This window comes from Pristiophorus japonicus, chromosome 11 (assembly GCF_044704955.1).
Source record: "Pristiophorus japonicus isolate sPriJap1 chromosome 11, sPriJap1.hap1, whole genome shotgun sequence".
NCBI classification, from domain to species: domain Eukaryota; kingdom Metazoa; phylum Chordata; class Chondrichthyes; family Pristiophoridae; genus Pristiophorus; species Pristiophorus japonicus.
The window spans coordinates 206,717,098-206,725,862 of record NC_091987.1 but is presented as its reverse complement, the minus strand read 5'-3'; the positions used below and the strand labels follow the sequence as shown (position 1 = coordinate 206,725,862).

Here is an 8,765-nt window from a genome sequence, read left to right as displayed (position 1 = left end):
TTCCTTTTAGTTCCCCCTCGCCCCCCCGGTCTTATGTTCTCTGCATCTCCTGAAGGCACTGATTGACTCCGTGCTGGGGTAGGGTTCTGTGGGCACTGCGCTGCCTCTGGCTCCTCGCCCAAATGACCATCATTTGTGTGAAAGTCGATTGGTAGGTGTCGGCGAGCCATTCGACTGTGGGTGGAATCACAGCCGAGCCGTGTCTGTGTCCAGAAGCATCTCTTGCACTTCAACCGTCACACAGGCAACTTTCTGGCACTTCTTTTAAAAAGCTCGTCATATCCAGCCAACATTGCCGGGTAGTTTACAGGCACTTGGGAGCCTCTTTCACTTTTAAAATTTCTCTGCATAGCCACGGGATTCGCGCAGCTCGGGAACTGCGTCTGTTGGCCTGAGGCGGGAGATCAGTGGCCATTGCTCCAGCTGATTACTTGACAGCATCAAATGTGCAGTAAAAGCTCCTACCTTTATAGATGATCACTTTCCTCAGGCTGAAGCTATTGCTCAGTCAATTTCCAGCAACGTTTCCAGTCACTTCATTGGAAGAACTCTTGCCATTGACAGATTGCTTCTGTCATCTGTACTTCATCTGCCATCTATTCCATCAACATGGGTGCCGTTTATTCTGTCTCGCCTTAATCCTCAGAATCCGACCACGATGAGCCCTAACACCAACAGCAACAACAACAACAACAACAACAACACCACCACCACCACCACCAACCTTCCCCGCAATCGCCTGATGCTGTACAGGGCATCAGCACCCGAGCACATTGCTGCCAGAGCTGACCTCATCATGGCCAGGTTTAGTTAACTTTATTCTGTACATATATGGCTGCCACATGATGCACCAGGTTGGCACCACCCCACATTACACCATAAAGCATCCCTACAATGAGCAAGCCATTCCTTTCACACTAATCACCATTGCAGGAGGGTACGTTCTCTCTGTTCACTGCAACTCACTTAGCCACTTTCAAAGATGCACACAAATCTGTCCAAGACCGAAAAGTGTTGAAAATAAAGATTTTTATGTTTGACACCACATTAACAGAAAACCCCCAAGTGGCTATCCTTGTGTTGTTAGTTGGTATGATTGCACTAGGATGAGTGTGAGGGGTGGCTAGTGAGATGGGGATGTGATTATGTAGATAGAGGAGGATGGGTGGAGGGGCAAGGTATGTTGGTGTGAATAAGGAGTAGGGTAGGGAAGGCAGAGTGATGGGGATGTGATGAGGGGCACAGCAGCATACAGTTGAATGTGGCTTTGCACTAACGTTTCCTGATCTAATGCTATAATTGAAACATCTGCGGCATTGCACCCAGGTCCTCCTGACCACATCCCTGCTTGTGCCCTCCTCTGCAATCTGCAACCAGGCTGCGTTGATCTCCCGGGGAGGTCTTTTCAGCCAATGGGAAGGGAAGAGGACCTCCCTGTGTGCTCTGACTCCAGAAGCATATGGAAGGAGTCACCGGAGAACCTGGGTGCAGCCTCTGTGCAGTCATTGTCAGTGTTTGCAGCACTGCAATGCTCTAGTGCACTGACAGCACTGTGTTAGATTAAACGTCAAATGTAATGTGGCCATGGTCCCTTTAAAGATCCCACCTGAAACCCTGTCATGAATGACGTCACCAGACCCGCTCCATCTGATTGGGCAGGGTAACGCGCTGGGCGGGCTTAACAGCGGAATAGAACCAGCAGTGGGGTCGTGACCAGCCACGGACACCGCCCGCTCCGTACCTGTACAGGTTGGCGGAAGTCCAGCCTAAGATGTTGATGTGACGGGAGGATATCGGGCATTGTCAGGTGCAGTGTACCCTTTAATTTTTTTGTTTGGGTGTGCGGCCCCTTTAAAGGCACGTTCAAAGTAGCGCGGGTGCGTGACTTTACCCATTGAAAAGCCAATGAGCCAGCTCCGCGGGAAGCCTAGAGCACTGCATGGACACGCAGCTAAAAGGGAACATTGGTTAGCCGCACCATCTCCACATGCACTGCAACAGTTCAAGGAGGTGGCTCGCCACCCCCTTCTCGAGGGCGATTTGGGTTTTGCAAGCAACGCCCACATCCCGTGAATGAATAAAAGCAAACTTTTATCTTCCACAACACAGCTGACCAGTTCCACAACACAGCTGACCAGTTCCACAAACACATTCTGCTTTTCTTACCTTTCTTTTTGGTACAGCAGCATATACCTCTCGCAATTGGTCACAGGAAGTAGCGAGACGTGGTTTAAAAACAACTTTTATTCACTGTAGACAGGCCGACACGACAGATAAATTTGCAAAAGATTAAACTGGTTTACATCTTTCCCTCTCTGCCAAACATTTTTGCAATAGTAGTTACTGTTACTGAAGAGTTCCTGCTTATATACCCAGGTTTAAGGCCATTTAGTCCAGAAATGTCCTCACTCAAATAATAAGATTTTCCACAATCTTAATTCACTGCTGTTCTTGTTTTTGTGTTGTTTCTTCGTTTGAACGAAAAAATTCAACCCCCACCCTGCAAGCACTTGGAACATACAGTCTAACAAAATGAACAAGCAAGACAAAATTCCAGGTCAAAGGTTTCAGTTGGCACTGAGGTATGGTCAATAGCCACCCGTCACTTCACTGCTGTGCCACCAAGCTCATGGTCTACAGGGCTGTAGTGATGACTGCCCTCCTGTATGGCTCAGAGACATGGACCATGTACAGTAGACGTCTCAAGTCGCTGGAGAAATACCACCAACGATGCCTCCGCAAGATCCTACAAATCCCCTGGGAGGACAGACGCACCAACGTTAACGTCCTCAACCAGGCCAACATTCCCAGTATTGAAGCACTGACCACACTTGATCAGCTCCGCTGAGCAGGCCACATCGTTCGCATGCCAGACATGAGGCTCCCACAGCAAGCGCTCTACTTGGAACTCCTTCATGGCAAACGAGCCAAAGGTGGGCAGAGGAAACGTTACAAGGACACCCTCAAAGCCTCCCTGAAAAAGTGCAACATCCCCACTGACACCTGGGAGTCCCTAGCCAAAGACCGCCCTAAGTAGAGGAAGTGCATCCGGGAGGGCGCTGAGCACCTCGAGTCTCATCACCGAGAGCATGCAGAGATCAAGCGCAGACAGCGGAAAGAGCGGGCGGCAAACCAGTCCCACCCACCCCTTCCCTCAACGACTATCTCCCACCTGTGACAGGGACTGTGGCTCTTGTATTGGACTGTTCAGCCACCTAAGGACTCATTCTAAGAATGGAAGCAAGTCTTCCTTGATTCCCAGGGACTGCCTATGATGATGATGATGACCGAAACAACCATTATTGGTGCGTGAGCCTTTAAAGCAACCTAGATCGTGCCCTTATTTAGGTGCCAGCCGTGACTCAGTGGGCAGCACTCTTGCCTCTGAGTCAGAATGGTCGTGGGGTCAAGTCCCACTCGAGGGACTTGACCACAAAATCTACGCTGACACTCCAGTGCAGTGCTGAGGGAGTGCTGCACTGTTGGAGGAGCCGTCTTTCGGAGGAGACATTGAACCGAGGCCCCGTCTGCCCCCCTCAGGTGAACATTAAAGGTCCCATGGCACTATTCGAAGAAGAGCAGGGCAGTTTTCCTAATATCCTGACCAATATTTATCTCTCAACCAACATCACTAAAACAGATTATCTGGTCATTATCACATTGGTGTTTGTGGGAGCTTACTGTGCTCAAATTGGCTGTTGTGTTTCCTACATTACAACAGTGACTAACTCAAAGTACTTAATTGGCTGTAAAGTGCTTTGGAACGTCCTGAGTTTGTGAAAAGTGCTATATAAATGCAATCTGATGCCCACACACCTGCAATTCTAGCAGGGTCCACTGAATCATCATCATCATCATAGGCAGTCCCTCGGAATCGAGGAAGACTTGCTTCCACTCTAAAAATGAGTCCTTAGCTGGCTGAAACAGGCCAATACGAGAACCACATTCCCTGTCACAGGTGGGACAGATAGTCGTTGAGGGAAGGGGTGGGTGGAACTGGTTTGCCGCACGCTACTTCCGCTGCCTGCGCTTGATTTCTGCATGCTCTTGGCGACGAGACTCGAGGAGCTCAGCGCCCTCCTGGATGCACTTCCACCACTTAGGGCGGTCTTTGGCCGGGGACTCCCAGGTGTCGGTGGGGATGTTGCACTTTATCAGGGAGGCTTTGAGGGTGTCCCTGTAACGTTTCCTCTGCCCACCTTTGGCTCGTTTGCCGTGAAGGGGTTCCGAGTAGAGCGCTTGCTTTGGGAGTCCCGTGTCTGGCATGCGGACAATGTGGCCTGCCCAGCGGAGCTGGTCGAGTGTGGTCAGTGCTTCAATGCTGGGGATGTTGGCCACTGAATCATATTCGGGAGCAGAAACCCTGGCTGATTTTTCCCTCCCTAATTCAGTGGGACTGAGGCCAATTCCTACAGCCACCCCAAAGAGCAGCGAAATCAACACAGACAGAGGATCAAAGCTGGGATCTTCCTGGTGTGCATATTTATTTTCATGTTGTACTCTTTCCGGCCAGGGTGTGGCAGTGTTGCTCTTCATCATTCATAAAGCATCTGAGTCGTGGGGAAGCCTTTTAACACTTCACAGGATTACATCGGATATACGGCTCAGAAACAGGCCATTCTGCCCATCCAGTCCATGCTGGCGTTTATGCTCCACTCGAGCCTCCTCCCGTCTTTTCTCATCTAAATCTATCAGCATAACCCTCTATTCCCTTCTGCCTCATATGCTTGTTCAACGTCCCCTTAAATGCATCGATACTATTCACTTCAACCACTCCCTGTGGTAGCGAGTTTCACATTCTCACCACTCTCTGGGTACAGAAGTTTCTTCTGAATTCCCTATTGAATTTCTTGGTGACTATCTTACATTGATGGCCTCTAGTTATGCTCTTCCACACAAGTGGAAACATTCTCTCTCTATCCACTCTATCGAAACCTTTCATAATTTTAAAGACCTCTAGTAGGTCACCCCTCAGCCTTTTTTCAAGAGAAAAGGGACCCAGCCTGTTCATTCTATCCTGATATGTATACCCTCGCATTTCTAGTATCATCCTTGTAAATCTTCTCTGCACCCTCTCAAGTGCCTCTGTATCCTTTTTAGAATATGGCGACCAGAACTGTACGCAGTACTCCAAGTGTGGTCTAACCAAGGTTCGATACAGGTTTAGCATAACTTCCCTACTTTTTAATTCCATAGCTCTAGAAATAAACCCTAGTGCTGGGTTTGCTTTTCTTATTGCCTACTTTGACCCCAAATTTCCGCTCTGTTGCAACAGTGGCACAATTGTGGCCAAGCAAAGCTTCTGCCCACATCCTATATGTGCCCAGGCCCTAGCCCACTGTCCAGTGCTACATTTCAAGTGGGAGACCACGGTATTTAAGACAGAACTGGGACTTCCACTTCAGGTGGAAGGTGGAAACTACTTGTACCTTACCACAATATAAATGGCTGGCTATGCAGCCCAATCAAAAAAAAATCCTGTCCCCTTTTCAAATCGTTTTTTAAAAATTCATTCACGGGAAGGCCAGCATTTATTGCCCATCCCTCAATGCCCCTTGAGAAGGTGGTGGTGAGCCGCCTTCTTGAACCGCTGCAGTCCGGGTGGTGAAGGTGCTCCCACAGTGCTGTTAGGGAGGGAGTTCCAGGATTTTGACCCAGCGACGATGAAGGAACAGCGATGTACTTCCAAGTCAGCATGGTGTGTGACTTGGAGGGGAACTTGCAGGTGATGGTGCTCCCATGCGCCTGCTGCCCTTGTCCTCTCTAGGCGGTGGAGGTCGTGGGTTTGGGAGGTGCTGCCGAAGAAGCCTTGGCGAGTTGCTGCAGTGCATCTTGTAGATGGTGCACACTGCAGCCACGGTGCGCCGGTGGTGGAGGAAATAGGCCGGTCGTTGCAATACAGAAACCGATGTTTTAAAAATGTAGATGTCTCCCTCACTCACACATCCCCCACCTCCTCCGATGCCCGTAGCAACGCTGGACGTTAGGGAGCACAGATGTCCCTTGTGCCCAGGATTTCTAGGGCACAAATGGAAGAAAATATGTCATAAAATATATCTTCCTCATTTGCATAGCATCATAAAAACATAGAAATTTACAGAGCAGAAGGAGGCCATTTCGGCCCATCGTGTCCACGCCGGCCGACAAAGAGCCGCACGGCCCTCGGTCAGCAGCCCTGAAGGTTACGTATAAACCTATAAACAATGAACAATGCCGGAAAGGTAAAGAGCACCCAGCCCAACCAGTCCGCCTCACACAACTGCGACACCCCTTCCACTGAAACATTCTACACTCCACCCCAACCGGCGCCATAATGCGCCTGCTCCCTATTAAAATTCTGATGGGCAGAAAAATAAGCAGAGACATGGCACAACTGGCTCTCGCCACCCAGGTTAGGCATTCTGACACATATTTTGTACTGGAAATTCGGGCCCCATCCTGTTGTTCAGCAGTATATGTTTGTGTGTGTGTGTCAGCCATGGCTCAGTTGCTCGCATCCTTGTCTGAGTCTGAATCAGAAGGTTGTGGGTTCAAGTCCCACTCCAGAGGTTTTAGCACATAAATCTAGGCTGATACTCCAGTGCTGAGGGAGTGCCGCACTGTCGGAGGTGCCGTCTTTCAGATGAGACATTAAACTGAGGCCACGTCTGCCCTCTCAGGTGGACGTAAAAGATCCCAAGGCACTATTTCGAAGAAGAGCAGGGGAGTTATCCCTGGTGTCCTGGGGGCTAATATTTATCCCTCAACCAACATCACTAAAAACAGATTATCTGGTCATTATCACATTGCTGTTTGTGGGAGCTTGCTGTGCGCAAATTGGCTGCCGCGTTTCCCACATTACAACAGTGACTACACTCCAATAAGTACTTCATTGGCTGTAAAGCATTTTGGTACGTCCGGTGGTCATGAAAGGCGCTATATAGATGCAAATCTTTCTTTATATCAAATAACAAAATATTTTGTTAAAGGAACCAGAATTTATTTTTTTTTTGGCCAATTCTTGTCAGATCAACTCCAGCGCCAAAGATCACTTTGCGCTATTTACACTTGATCTTAGCCAAAAGGCCGAGAGGGGAAGCTGCACCGTTCCTGGAAACACTGCAATACCAGGTCGGGGCGTGGAGTGGACGGAGCAAGCCCCTGTTCCATCTCCCTGTTCCAAAAAACAATTCAATATTTGGTCCCCATAGGGGATATTAAACTGATAAGAACAGAACTGGAATCACACAACAGGTGCTTCATCCACTGAAAAGATAGCTAAACGTTTTGAGTAGGGATGCTTAATCTTCAGTAACCCTTTGGGTTGTACAGACCCCATTTTTATTTGATATTCCCATTTTTTAGATGGCGATGAACCTGTTCAGTCTCCGCAGCGTTTACGGTTTCTATTTTGGATTTCTAGTAGCACCTTTTCCCATTTCAGATTTAGAAAATTACCCTCGCAGTGACTTCATCCCCTTTCGCACCTGTGAGAGAGAGAGCGCAAAGAAAAGACTGAGAGATAGACTGGACCAACTGAGAGAAGGGAACTGGGAAAAAAATTGAATGATATTTTTATTTTGATGTAGTACCCTTTTCTACCAGGGAATGGCGATCTTGCACTTCATAACTCAGAATTATTCAAGACAGATCCAAGCATTGTCTCCTGTCTGAAATACTGTGCTATATAGAATTATAGAAGTTAACAGCACAGAAGGAGGCCATTCGGTCCATTGTGTCTGTGATTACTTACATCTTTGTAATCCTTTATGTTTTTATTAAATATGTCGTTCCAACCTTATATCAGTTTTGTTAAGCACTGTGCATTTTAATTGTACATTCCCCAACTTTATATGCATTCCTATTATGACTCCCACTTTAATTTTCTAATTAATTTATATCTATGATCCTACTTTATATTCTCGTTAAGTACTGCAATTCTGTAACCTCACTTTACCAATTGGACAATGATTTAAGAAAAATAATTTGGAACTGAATAGGAGCCGCCTATGTGTCCTTACTAACCGAGTCTCCACTACCCTGCTTTTATTACCCTGGTCTCCATTACTTTTTCAAGCTGAGCCCCAACATTCTGATTGATTACAGGCCTTGGCCCACCAAGAAGATCTCATTGGGTCAGCTGTGGCTCAGTGGGTAGCACCCTCCCCTCTGGGTTAGAAGGTTGTAGGTTCAAGCCCCACCGCTAGGGGCTTGAGCATATAAATCTAGGCTGATATGCCAGTAGAGTGCTGCACTGTTGGAGGTGCTGTCTTTTGGATGAGAGGTTCCCTCTCAGGTGAACGTAAAAGATCTCATGGCATTATTTCAAAGAAGAGCAGGGGAGTTATCCCCGGTGTCCTGGAGCCAATATTTATCCCTCAAGCGCCATCACTAAAAACAGATTATCTGGTCATTATCATATTGCTGTATGTGGGAGCTTGCTGTGCGCAAATTGGCTGCCTCGTTTCCCACATTACAGCAGTGACTACACTCCAAAAAGTACTTAATTGGCTGTAAAGCACTTTAGGATGTCCAGTGGCCGTGAAAGGCGCTATATAAATGCAAGTCTTTTTTCTAGCTAAGGGTACAGCTTAATCTGCAAAAAAAAATGCTCTGTCCTCATCTTTGCTAATTGTACTTAAGTGGTGTTTAGTGATTAGGTGTTAATTGTATGCAGGCGGTGGGAATTAATTGCGGACTCTCTTCTAACCATATCTATGGGAGTAGGCTGGGGAAGGTTACAAGCTGATCGTGGACAGTCAATGTTCCCTTTCATTGATGTTGGC

At 47.8% G+C, this 8,765-nt stretch overlaps 1 non-coding gene across 1 annotated transcript; it reads right to left on the bottom strand.

The window, feature by feature from the left end:
• Positions 1-7,073: 7,073 nt before the first annotated feature.
• Positions 7,074-7,261, bottom strand: LOC139276518 (U2 spliceosomal RNA). Its single transcript, XR_011595943.1, has one exon. It is a non-coding gene; the product is annotated as a U2 spliceosomal RNA (small nuclear RNA).
• Between the last annotated feature and the right edge of the window lie 1,504 nt (positions 7,262-8,765).